At 41.8% G+C, this 13,826-nt stretch overlaps 1 protein-coding gene across 4 annotated transcripts in view; it reads left to right on the forward strand.

Moving 5' to 3' along the window:
• AFF1 (ALF transcription elongation factor 1) overlaps positions 1-13,826 on the forward strand; it is a 174,605-nt gene that overhangs the window by 54,023 nt on the left and 106,756 nt on the right. The gene's annotated exons all lie outside the window — the stretch shown is intronic.

The following is a 13,826-nucleotide window of genomic DNA, read 5'->3' on the forward strand; positions in this document are numbered from 1 at the left end:
TGTGCGTTTTTAACAGGTGTCAAAGCAGTAAAAGGATGTGATTACGCAGTTGACCTTACTGTAGGTCCTATATTTGGTTTTTCTGCAGGAACACTGGTTACATAAGGTCTGGGGAAAGGGGTTGCAAGAGATTCATTCTCTGATTACAGACATAGAAAGAATTCTGAGACACAGTTGTACAAGAGTGTCCTTTCCTTAAGGCAGGATATATGCTTGCTGCAGGAAATGGAGTGATTTGATAGGGAACAAATTATTTAATGTATCCTGTCAAAATGGTTGTTCGTTGTCATCTTCTGAAGACAATCATGGGCTGTTCATTTAATCCAGGGATATTGATTGCCATAGCAAGCTTCCTGAAGTCTTGATTATTAATGTTGGACCCTTGCTATATCCAGCTGAATTTAGTCATCTCTCATTTCCCTGCCTTAAGTGTGTGGAGCTAGCAACTTCTGGTCAATGTACGTATGTTTTTGACATTTTAAAAAGAACCCAGTTACGTCGCTGTGTTTCTGAAGTGAATGGAAAGAGTGTCTATCTGGAAATCTTGTTGCCTCAATACATTATTCCAGATAGGTTGGTGTAACTGGGAAGGCATGCACCCCCATTACCCAAAATATCCTAAATAACATTTTTAAAGTATTATTTTGTGCATTTTTGTATTGCTTTTACTTGAATTGACTAGGGTTTTTTTTCATAAGAGTTAGAGGGTAAAACTGTCAATGGCTGCTAGTCCTGATGGCTAAATGCTACCTCCATTATGCCTCTATATGCTGGTTGCTAGGGAACATGAGCGGGCTGGTGCTGTTCCATTCATGTGGGTTTCCCTCAACAACTGGTTGGCAACTGAATAAACAGAATGCTGGACTGGATGGATGCTTAGCCTGATCCAGCACTGCTCTTCTTACATCTGTAAGAGTGCAGGTCACCTCTCCACCAACCCCACGTTTAAAAGGTATCCCTTTTCACTTTCAATGGGGTAGACCCTAGTTATTAATATATGGTCAGTAGGGTCAGCAGTTTGGCTGTCTCCTGTGATTTAACTGATATTCAGGCAATGTAATGTTCATGGTACAGCATTCCAAACAAAACAAATGATCATCCAGTTATATAAATTTTTATACTTGTAAAATTTTAAAAATTGTAAAACAAAAAATTTACTTTTTTAATATATTAAAGTATATACATATATAGACAGATTTTGAAATGTGAATCATTTTGGTATAAAACTCTAGCTTCAGTTACAAAGAAGAGTATGTTCCATTACATTAGCACTTATAAACTGAGCCAGAACCAATCAGGAGCAGGCCAAACCTCAATGAGGGAACATGGATTAGCAACCAACACTTGTATTCAACAGCCAATCAAGCGCATTAATAAATATTATGGTTTGTTTCATCTCATCCTTTACATTGATATCTGGTGTGTTGAAGATGGCCAATTCCAAGTCATCAATCGGGTCCTTTTGGTTATCAAGGTGAAACAAGCCACTAGTGCAAATTGATGACAGTTTATTGATACCATAGGTGGGTGTCTATCAGCCCCTGACAATAGACAGAAGCTGTCCCTTTGAGACACAGCAGGTTCTCCGGGCCGGTAGCATGCGCAGTTCCTCCTAAATCAAAGCTGAACCAGGAGGCTGGTGCATTGGGTCTTATAGGCTTCCCTACGAGCTGTCTGCCTCTCTCTCTCAAAAGCTGACAGACTGGATTGCAAGTTCCATCAGTGCCAGACAGCATGGTCAGTAGTCAAGGATGATGGGAGTTGTGGGCCAAAACAAATGGAGAGAGAACCAGGTTGGGGAAGGCTACTGTTCAACATCTAGGTGATAAGAGCTGCCTTGCCTTCTCCTCAAGGGAATGACATGTTCTCCCATCCAAATTGAGGGCTTAATTCAACAAGATAGGGTGAACCACGTGTATTTTATGTGCGAGTCCTTATAAAGTGGAGGTGTGGGAAAATGCAGAACATGGGGAAGAGGAGCCAAACTTGCCTACCTCCCCTTGCTGGGTTTCACTCACGTGTTTTTCTTCAATGAATGGAACCCCATCCTGTCAAGTGGAGTTTGGCCCTGATTTGTTAAAGATGATATTTATAGTTGGCCTATTTCTTTCCCCTTCCCCCTCCTTCCAGAGTTCCTGCAAGTCTTAACAGCTGGGAGGTAAGCCGAGACTTTGCAGGCAAAGCTTTTCACAACATGCAGGTCCAGAGATGGGGGAGCCCCCCCCCCCCGACCCCGAACTTTCTGCTAGTCAACTCTAAAGGTCCTGTAAAGGTACAGGAACCCTTCCAGGGTTAAAATGAGAAAAGTAAAAAAAGGACGACAGCCCTGTACATATTTGAGCTCCCCAACATTCTTATCAAGCTGACTTGCTTGCTGCAGATTTTTCTCCTTTGTTGTCTGGTACCTTTGATGTGCTAATTAACCCTCCCAATTTGGCTGCATGTAAGCACATTCCAACCTTTGTATTTCATGCGCTCTTTCTGTCTCTCGCTTTTTGCTTTGTTTTTGAACAGTCCTGCTGAGATATAATATATTTTGCTCCTGCTCTTTAGCCAATAAACTGATCCAACAAAAGATAATAGTTGGAAGCCTGCATGATGAGCCTTTCATTTGCGGGACAAAACAAGGCACCAGTGCCCTGGAGGTGTCTTCCTGCTCAACAGACTCTCCCTATCAAGCAGACACTTTTAATTTTTAATCACGTTGCACATGCAAAAGAAAGTTAAACATTGCCAGTTTCCCTTTCCTCCGTACAAAGCCTGCTGTGACTGCATATCCTTTAAGGCTAGAACTTATAAATGCTGCCTGTCTCTTGCATAGCTTGTCATTCACACTTTTCCAGGCTGTTTTCTATTAGCCAAGGGCTAAGTGGTAAAATGGGGAATGCTTGGATTCCTTCAGGCTTTGTCTTCCTTGTTATAGTTGAGGGTGAAAAGGATGCAGTTGTAGTCAGTCTCTTAGATGTTACTCTACCCTAGTTTGCAGGTGGTAGTGAAATCCTGAACCTTTTACAGTGTACACCGTGATCTTCAGTATTTTTCAACTAGAAGCCACTTTGCCCCCGCCCCCAAAAAAATTCAGTGCAAGAGCTACGCTAGCTAACAAGTAAAATTAATAAAGAATAATCACATGCAAAACTTACTTTGGATTTCAACTCTGAACAGCGCCAGCCAGCATTGCCAGTGGTCAAGAATATTAGGAGTCCAAAACATCTGGAAGACACTAATGGCAGTATCTTCTCACTCCTCTGCAGAGCAAAGGGGGGGAGAGTAAGTGCTTGTAGGGAATGACAGGGAGAGGCTGACTCTGTAACACAAAAGAAACTACCCAAAATTTACAGTGGTCCACATATACTGCATGCTATTTTATTTATTTATTTTTATTTATTACATTTATATACCGCCCCATAGTGGAAGCTCTCTGGGCGGTTTACAAAAGTTAAAAACAGTGAACATTAAAAACAAATATACAGAAATTTAAAATAATCAAAAGCATAAAAACAGAATTTTTTGATGATTTTTAAAATCATCAAAAGCATAAAAACAGAATTGCGGAAGGAGCTGGGTGCTATTACTCATATGGTGTGTGTGTGTGTGTGTGTGTAAAGGGTTTGGGGTGTGCCGCCAAGAAATCTATGGGGCAGGGAGGGTCAGCTGCATCCTGAGCCAATCATTTGGATACCAGCTTCTCATTGTTGGATGTTTTTCCATTGAGATTTCGGTGAGAAGCAGAACTGGATTCTTTGTGACTAATTTGGATGATAAATATCAATGGGGAATTTTACTTGCCTTTTATAAATAGGTAGGGGAAAGCTCCACCCTTCATCTTGAGAAAGTTTAATCGGTGGCTTCTCATAGCATGAAAGTTTCAGCTTTAATGAGAATAGGGCTTGATTTCCTGCTGTTGTATTAAAAGGAAATGTTCCTGCTTAATCTTTAGAAGGAAGAGGTGCTGGGTGTTCTGGAACGGAAACATAACTCACATTTGTACGTTTTCTTATAGTTTCTCTTCACCCCCTTCCTTGCTGCAGGCATAAAAGTGGCAGCTATCACTTTAGCTGGATGTGTTAAAACAAACCTACGGGCCATGTATACGTGACCAGAAGTTGCAACTGGTGGATATTCCACTTGTGGGTCCTTTCCCCCCAAATAATCACCAGTGTGGTATAGTGGCTAGAGTGTTAGACTTGGGGGTTCTGGGGCTCTTCTTCGTGGTCTCTGTGCATCACACGGATGGGCTTGTGAGGATAAAATAGAAAGGAGGAGGATAATGTCTGCTGCTTTGGAGGAAAAGGTGGGTTATAAAAGTAACAAATAAATAAATTGTTAAAATCTGAAAGCGTCAAAAATGCATTCTAGTTTTAAGTATGAAATATAGTTTGTTTTTAAATAGTCTGGTAACTTCAACTGTTGTCACCTCCTTTGGCCCATACAGAGTAAAACAATTATAATGCACAAAAAAAAACAGCAGCACACCAAACCACAAAAATCAAGTTATGCGTAGTGCTAAAGGAGAGGTAGGATGCCATCCCACTTGTTTTCAGGCAAATTGAAACCATCCCACTTATTTATTACACTCTGGCCGTTTCTGTCGGCCTAATAGCCTCCAATTGGTGGTCAAGCAAGAACACCAGGAAGGGAAGACCAGCCTGAACAGAAGTGCATTTAAATGCCCGCTTATGGCCTTGATCTCACTCCTCTTCCGTTCTCTTCCAATTCCACTCTCCTTCCCTTGTGTGGCTTGTCTTCTAGTTTACAAGACTGATGACAGGGCCTGTCTCTTTTTGATTGACAGGAGCCACTTTGACAAACAACAATTATTTGAAAAATGGGATAAACAACAATTATTTGAAAAATGGGATAAAAATACAATAAATAAATAATTTTCAAGGGATGTAAATGGGTCTAGTCTAATTTGAAATAAAACCACTCCAGTTTCTTCTTTCTTTCTTTCTTTCTTTCTTTCTTTCTTTCTTCTGCTTTGAATACTAATTTGCATGCTTTTAGGGCTGATTTTTCCTCTTTACCACTTTCTACCCCATGCTTCCCATTTTTCAAATAAATAGACTGTGTATATGTCATGTGTAATATACTTGTGCTTCCGTGGGTAGTCCCCTGCAAAAAGTTAATTTCAACATTGAAACTGCTTGGTTTGACTGGCATTTGTGTCAATGCATAATGTTACCAATACATTTTATAGAATATTGCAATATTTAGAAACAAAGTTTTCCCTGGAAAAAATTAGTGGAAATGTTTCTGTTACAGAAAAATTGCATTTCATCTGGATTCTGTTACCAAGTTTAGCCCATTGATAACGACCAGGGCTTGTACATATCTGGCAGACTTTTGATAAATATTTCACATTCATCTCCTGTTGCTGCTGTTTAATAGATTCGAGTTGAACTCACAGTCAGTGAGCACTCAAAGCAAGGCAAAATGGAATATAAAATCAAAGACTGAAAGCAGATTTAAATTATAAAACTCTAAAACTGCAATCTCCAAATGCTATTTCTTGTAGTTTTTCCTTCTGGAAGGGAAGGCAATGGAAGAACCAACTGCCTTTCTGCAGGTTTTAACATGGCGGCGGGAGCTTAGCAGCAAAGATTTAACCATTAGAAGAGGTGCAGATCAGAGTGGAACAGATCAGAGTGGTTGAGGCAGCCTATATTTAGGTTAGCAGAATGACTAATTGGCAAAGTGATTTTGCCTTTAGAGAACCCTCGGATGATAAAATGAGTATGCAAGCTTTCACATTGCAGCAAATTGCTCAGGCGGAAAGGGGCAAGGTAGCCGCTGCTCATTAGCAAAGTATTTCCACTTAAGAATTGTATGGCCAGTGGGCCCTCCATGTGATAAAAGTCAGCTGTGCCCAAGTCATTGGACTGGTCTTACATTTACCATGGCAGCAATAGAGTGGCAATAATGTACTGTGCTTTAGGAGCACAGCATGCCTGAACACTCATCCATCAAGAAGATTCCAGGGCCTCCATGTTTGTGCTTCTGGTAGGTGAGAATTGAAGCTGCTGCTTGGGTTCTTCCTCTTCCCATCCACCTCATCTTGAAGGGAAGTTTCCTGGCATGGGGACCTCTTGAACATCAGTGGTGCAAAAACCATGGCTATGTTCTAGCAGAATTCAACATAATGTTTCTTTTAGGGTGCTTTCCACGCATCCCTGCCACCCAAATTTCTCCTGTTTTTAATTCAGCGTTGCAGTAACAGGCATGCCAGGCAGCAGACATCTCTGACTTGGGGCAGTGCCCTATCTTGCAATGTTAGGCAGTGCAGAGCTTCAGGGTTGAAAGGGAGAAGGAAAGTAGGATCGGGGCAAAAAAGAACATAGAGCCTAAATGGGAGGGTCTGTGCACTATTAGCATGAAGGAACTGAGCAGGCAAGGGAGGGAACAAAGGAAGAAGATTGCTAGGTTAAGTCTAGAACTTGCCGTAGTGGTATTTTGCAAATTGTAGGTTCTATTGTTAGTGCAACACGGCCAAGTCACAGTGAGGAAAAGTGAGTTTGTAAACCAAACAGACATCCCAATCACCCTGATCCTAGTAACACTACTGTTCATGTTATATTTTCTTGATTCAAAGCCTGGTGTAAAGACCCTTCAAATATTTTTATTCATATCACATCAATAATATTCCTCAATAACAAGGGAATGAGTTGGTCCACACAAACTGCTCTTGTGTATAAACTGGTAGATAAAAACAACCATCTATCATGCACCACAATCAAACTTCTGTTTAATTTTACTGTTTATACTATGAAGCAGGTAATTTGTCCAAGTTTCAGTCTTGGATCCTCCAGCAACAACAACAACAACATTTGTAGGTCAACAACTCCTGTTGACCTACAAAGCTTTTCACAGTCTAGCTCCTTCCTAACTTTCCTCTCTCATCTCACACTATTGCCCTGCTCGTGCTCTTCGCTCCTCTGATGCCATGTTTCTTACCTTCCCAAGGGTCTCTCCTTCCCTTGCTCGGCTTCGTCCATTTTCTTCCACTGCCCCTTACGCCTGGAACGCTCTTCCAGAACATTTGCGAACTACAAGTTCAATTGCAGTTTTTAAAGCACAGCTAAAAACTTTTCTTTTTTCTAAAGCTTTTAAAACTTGGTTTTGATCTTACTTTTATACTATTAGCTTTACTCTACCCTGTGACTGTTTGGTGCATTCTCTTCCCCTTCTTATTGTTTTATTATGATTTTATTAGAATGTAAGCCTATGCGGCAGGGTTTTACTATTTTATTGTTTTACTCTGTACAGCACCATGTACACTGATGGTGCTAAATAAATAAATAAATATCAACATCAACATACATTTTGCAAAGGCCATATTTCCACATCGTTGATGATTAATTCATAATTCCTGACAATCTTAAGAATATAGTTCTGTTGACTTCACACTGGATTCGTGGGATTGAATTTCAACCTCCAGTTAAGCATCGCTGGGTTGACTTCAGCTCTACATAAGATGAAATAGCAACAATGCAGAGAAGATTATTAACATGACCTGCATGCTAGGGTTTCTCTCTCTCTTCTCATACATACACACATGCAATAGAACCAGTTTGTTTCTTTCCTTTTGTCTTTCTCAGCCTAACATATCATATACAGTTCTTGGAAGGCGAAGCCGTGACTCTGAGGTTGATAAAGGGAAGGGATTCAAATTAGCCACATATCCATCCCGGCCAGGAATCAACTCGTATGCTACCTGCCCTGGGGAGCAGCCCTTCTCCATCTTATTTAACCTTAGGAGTTCCTTGCTCATTCTTGTTCGCTCAACCTCATTAACTGAATTCTATACCCAGCTGCTCTGATCAGTGCACTTACATTAAAGTTTCTCTCTTAGAACCAAACAGTCAAATACACCCAAATATGAAAAGGCGATTAACAAAATTATTTAGATGTTACTCATTCCTAAACAGCAGACACTCCGTTGTTGTTGTTGTTCTTTAAAAAAATTGGAAGTGCTTATCCCTTGCTTTTCTTTCAATATAAACATCAAAAGCAGCCAATAGTAAGTGTGGTATACACCCACACAGCTTAGGTATTTATTTATTTAAAAATAAGGAATGTGTGTGTACACACACACACACACACACACAATGGGCTGGGAGACCCACAAATGCTTTCTTGGGCTATTTGGAAGGTGGACGGGTTAAATACGTGATTAATAGTCATTGTCATCAAATCTTTATTTTCTAATAATGGGCAATAGCCAGAGAGATTCTGATGCTATGAAAATCATATATGTGTGTGTGATTTGAAGCTCTGTTAACATAATTCTCTGAACAGTTAAGACTGCTGCAGATGACCCAAATGAATTGCTAGCAACTTAGTGTACCCTAATGCAGCACAGAGATTTCTGATGATAAACCAGTCTCTAAATACGCATTCTGAATTTAATGCATCAAAACCACAGTCCATTCTTCTGGGCGAAGCTGGAATGAGAAGTTATGGTAGGCTTTTCTTTTTCAGGCATTGATTGCAATTCTAAGCCGATTCACTTGGGAGTAAGTCCTGCTGAACTTTGTAGGACTTTTACATGCTTATTGAATAATATCGTAAATAAATGTAGCTAAATATTTTAGTTGTTTATACTACCTTGTTGGTAAACCTAAGAATTGATTACAAGACACCAAATCTACCAAGAAACCCCTGCTGCAGATCTGATGAATTTCCTGCTTAACCACATTAACAGCTAGTGTACAGATCAGTTTGAGGATCCTGTAAAGCAGTGCCAACTTTCTTGCATAATAGTGTCGTCCTCTGGCATTACACATCTGTCTTCCCTGCTTTGTGTTGATAAGAGAAGAATAACAGTTGGTTTAAAGATTCTGGTTCACACGTAGTGATTGTTTTGAGCAAATCAACAACTGGGCTTTTCATGAGCTTGCTTGCACAGGAAATCATTGAAAAGACAGTGGTTTCTTTCCCTTGTCCCCTATGCGTGACTGTGTGTAATAATACTCCGAACTCTATCCAATCGTGAAATCCAAAAAGTGGACATTCCTTGGGAAAATGGATTTGTTGCAGTTTTCATGATCTCGGCAAGAAGGGGCTGCTGGTGGGGTGTGTGTGTGTGAAGCTGCCATTTCTCAGGGACATCTATACCACTGGTTAGCTCATCATTGCTACTCATACAGTGTGACTGTTGTGGGCCTTTTAATTATTTTTACGCTGCCCTATAACCAAGTTCTCAGGGAGGTTTACAACAATAACAAAGGCAAATTAATATATATGATTAAGCAGGTCAACAATAAAACGTATAAAATGAGTGGCAGAGATTAGACCTGGAGGAGCAGATTAAAACTTTTGGGAAAAGAAAAGGGTTTTCCCCTGGCACTGAAATGACAGACAACAAGTGAGCCTCTCTATCATGGGTATTCCACAGCTTGGATGCCACCACTAAGAAGGCCCTTTTCCCAATAGCCACCAACTGTACCTCACCTGATAAATGTTTTGGAAGATTTTAAGTTCTGGATAGGTACATGTGGACACAAGCTGATCCTATGGGTATCCTGATCCCAAGCCATGAAAGGCTTTAAAGGTCGAAACAGCACTTTGAAATGAGTCAGGAAACAGGGTGGGAGCCAAAGAAGTTTGCACACCAGCCCAATTTGTTAAGTTCCAGTTGGCAAACTTGCAGCTGCATTCTGCAGTAATTGAAGTTTCTGGATTGTCTTCAAAGGCAGCCCCACATACAGTGCATTGCAGTAGTCCAAACGGGAGGTTCCCAGGTCATGGATAATTGACACCAGGTTTTCCCTGTTTAGGTAGAGGGCACATCACCTTAACCTGATAAAAGTCTCACTGTGCTACATAGGTGACCCCACTTTATGCAAAAAGAAAAGATGGATAAAGGAGCACTGTCAGACTATATACCTCATGGGTAGGGAACCCTTTCAACCCAATGAGGTTCCCCCTTGAGTGCTCATCCATGAGCTACATGCCAGCAGTGGCCGGGGCCTCAACCCACATGCATGTCCTATTGACACATCCATGCATCCATCCACACCATATGTGCACTCATCCAACCATCCATACAATACCACATATACACACAACTGTATATCCATGCCCTCATTTTCTCGCTTATGCATACAGGTGTACATGCATTCACATCTTCTCTCCCCTCCCATTCTATCTCACAAGTTGCTGTAAGGAAACCATTCAGCTTCCCTGCAGTAGCTGCTAACTGGATGTTTTTGGAACTTGCTATGATACCCCCCTTTTTTATTTTAAGAAACACATAAAGCACCCCCTTGCTTTGTTCCTAACTATAGAAAACCTTTGAATGCCTTAGACTGGAGCAGCCACATTTAAAAAATAACAACCCAGTGTTAGATGGGGACATCCAGGGCTGCTTTGGGTTTCCAGAGTGGTCGCTTTGTCATTCTTATGGATGACTAGAAGGAAAATCCAGACAGCGGAAGGGTGCTGCCTGCTGGCTTCCCATGTGGGGAATTTTACTTGCAAGGAGGAGGAGGAGGAAGGGGTGTATGTGGCTGTTTAGCAAGCTTTTGTTGTTGTGTCTGCCTTGATGTGCCGCGGGAATTTTTCAGAATGAAGCTGTCTTTCTCCAGAGAGAAGCCTGATGAGGACAGAGCTATTTCTGTGTGTTTCCTCCAAAAGCCTCCCCCCCCAATTCTCCTCCTCTTCTTCCCAGTGATGTATGTGGGTTCAACATACTTCCAGGGCAAATTAGGGTCATTTGCATAAGAAATGTTTTAGTCTGCATCAGGAAATGTTCTGATGCCTTAGGGCAGGAGTGGGCAATTTGTTGCCCTCTCATAAGAGTATAAGAAGAGCCATCCTGTATCAGACCAAGGATCCATCTAGTAGCAGTCTGTTAAGGTGCCCAACCAAGTGTCGATCAGGAAACCACAAGTAGGACGTGAACTCATTGACCCCATCCCACCCATGTTCCCCAGCAACTGGCGTACATAGGCTTATTGCTTCTGCTACTGGAGGTAGCACATAGCTATCAGGACTGCTAGCCATTGATAGCCTTCTCCTCCATGAATTTATCCAACTCCCATTTAAAGCCATCTAAATTGGTGGCCACCACTGCATCTTGTGGTAGCAAATTCCACAGTTTAACTATGCACTGTGTGAAGAAGTAATTCCTCTTATCTATCTTGAATCTCCCACTAATCAGCTTCATGGGATGACCCCAAGTTCTAGTATTCTGAGGGAGAAAAATGTCTCCCTATCCACGTTCTCCAGACCATACATAGTTTTGTACACCTCTGTCATGTCTAATCTTACTATCCTCTTTTCCAAGCTGATGTAGCCTTCCCTCAGAGGGGAGATTCAAGACAGTTAAAAGCCCCTTGATCATTTTAGTTGCCCTTCTGTGCCCTTTTTCTAGCTCTACAGTATCTTTTTTTTTAGGTATGGTGAACAGAATTGTACAAAGTATTCTAAGTGTGGTCATACCGTAAAGGCATAGTTTTGCATAAAGACAGTTGTTTGGTTTTGTGTCCTGTCCTTCTGGCAAGAGAAGAAGACAGGAATGCAATGCCCAAGTGCTGCTGAGGGCAGCACAGGATCTGCATAGGGAAGGATGGTGGCCATGGCTGAGGCTTGGAGGAAGGGCAGGGGCACAGGAGGAAGAGATCAGCAGAGGTGGCGTGGGGCTCGCAAGGAGAGGCTGATGGACCAGATTGAATGGGGCTTGCAGGCCACCACTTCGCCACCTATGATCTGCCCAATCCTTTAGGGGAGCAGGAGGCAACTCCTGCATAAGGCGGAGTGCAACCTTTTTCTAGAACAGGTTAATTACTACTCATCATTCATAGAATAGCAGAGTTGGAAGGGGCCTACAAGGCCATCAAGTCCAACCCCCTGCTCAATGCAGGAATCCACCCTAAAGCATCCCCGACAGATGCTTGTCCAGCTGCCTCTTGAATGCCTCTACTGTGGGTGAGCCCACAACCTCACCAGGCAACTGATTCCATTGTCGTACTGCTCTAACAGTCAGAAAGCTTTTCCTGATGTCCAGCTGGAATCTGGCTTCCTTTAACTTGAGCCCGTTATTCTGTGTCCTGCACTCTGGGAGGATCGAGAAGAGATCCTGGCCCTCCTCTGTGTGACAACCTTTTAAGTATTTGAAGACTGCTATCATGTCTCCCCTCAATCTTCTCTTCTCCAGGCTAAACGTGCCCAGTTCTTTCAGTCTCTCTTCATAGGGCTTTGTTTCCAGATCCCTGATCATCCTGGTTGCCCTCCTCTGAACACGCTCCAGGTTGTCTGCGTCCTTCTTGAATTGTGGAACCCAGAACTGGACGCAATACTCTAGATGAGGCCTAACCAGGGCTGAATAGAGAGGAACCAGTACCTCACGTGATTTGGAAGCTATACTTCTATTAATGCAGCCCAAAATAGCATTTGCCTTTCTTGCAGCCATATCGCACTGTTGGCTCATATTCAGCTTGCGATCTACAACAATTCCAAGATCCTTCTCGTTTGCAGTATTGCTGAGCCAAGTATCCCCCATCTTGTAACTGTGCCTTTCGTTTCTATTTCCTAAATGTAGAACTTGGCATTTATCCCTATTAAATTTCATTCTGTTGTTTTCAGCCCAGCACTCCAGCCTCTCAAGATCACTTTGAAGTTTGTTTCTGTCTTCCACGGTATTAATATAATTATTTCTGTCTTCCAGGGTATTTATAATGAAGCAATTAATCATAATTAATTGCTTCATTATAAACAGTTAAGAAGACCTGTGTACTATGTATGCATGCCATAGGCACAAATCCCTTTGCTTTGAAAACAAAATTATTTGCCCTGTATTGATAACAGTGCTGTAGTTCTTGAGAAACATGAAAGAGAAATGATTACACAATGACTTAAATACCACCACCCTGTTTTTTGTTTTGCAACTTGAAGAGGACTTTGGACCTTGCTGGATCCTTATATCTCTCCCTGTGAAAATCTATAGAGAGGTAGATGGGCTAAAACAAGAGGGGGTAGACTTACAATTCACTATTGGAAAAACCAGCTGGGGTGGCTGTAGAATCCTTTTGAGCTCTCTAAGAAAACTTTGGAGTGGCGTTTTGTGGAGACCTTTTGGATGTCGTATATTAGAACATCATATATTTTGCATAAGCACTTAAAAGCCATGGAATTCAGTCTTAAGGTGACCTCAGTGTCAAGTGTTGTTGTTTTTAAGTTCCAGCGATAATGGAGCTACCCTTCAATGTCGTCTTCTTTAAAGCTAGAAGCACCTTTGACCAGGATGCTGGCATCTGTCATTCACTTTGAATAACATGCCTGTCTCCCAGGGCTTCCAGATCCACAAAACAGGAAGACTTTGGATGAATCATGTCTGCCAGAGATAGTTAATGCCATCAGTTTTCAAATTAACACTTTGATAGCCCAACTCATTGTTCAAAAGGTGATAAAAGGGTTTTCTCTAGTTTATCTCCTAGCCCCAAAAGGTGTGAAGAAGGGTTTTCCTGCTTATTCTACACTCCTGATTAGTGTTGGGTGGTAACCCTCCCCTCTTCCACAGCCAGACATAATAAAAATGGAATTTGTTTCTTTATTTCTTTGTCCCTCTGCACCCCTACCCTCTTTAATCACCTGAAGATGCTGTGTGTGTGTGTTGCAACTCTGCAGGTGACCCTTCTGTTGTGAGCATTTTATCTCAAGTTCAGCGTGGGTTAGCAAGCCCACTCTTCTGTCTCTTACATTCCATTAATAAAGATCTTCTTTCAGTTTGGACTTGAGGTTCGAGAATGAGTTTCTAGAGATCCCAACAGAGGCTTCTCTCCTCACCTGTCTTGCCACTCGGGCCCGTCTACCTGTGTTTACCT

This window comes from Elgaria multicarinata, chromosome 10 (genome assembly GCF_023053635.1).
Source record: "Elgaria multicarinata webbii isolate HBS135686 ecotype San Diego chromosome 10, rElgMul1.1.pri, whole genome shotgun sequence".
Classification (NCBI taxonomy): domain Eukaryota; kingdom Metazoa; phylum Chordata; class Lepidosauria; order Squamata; family Anguidae; genus Elgaria; species Elgaria multicarinata.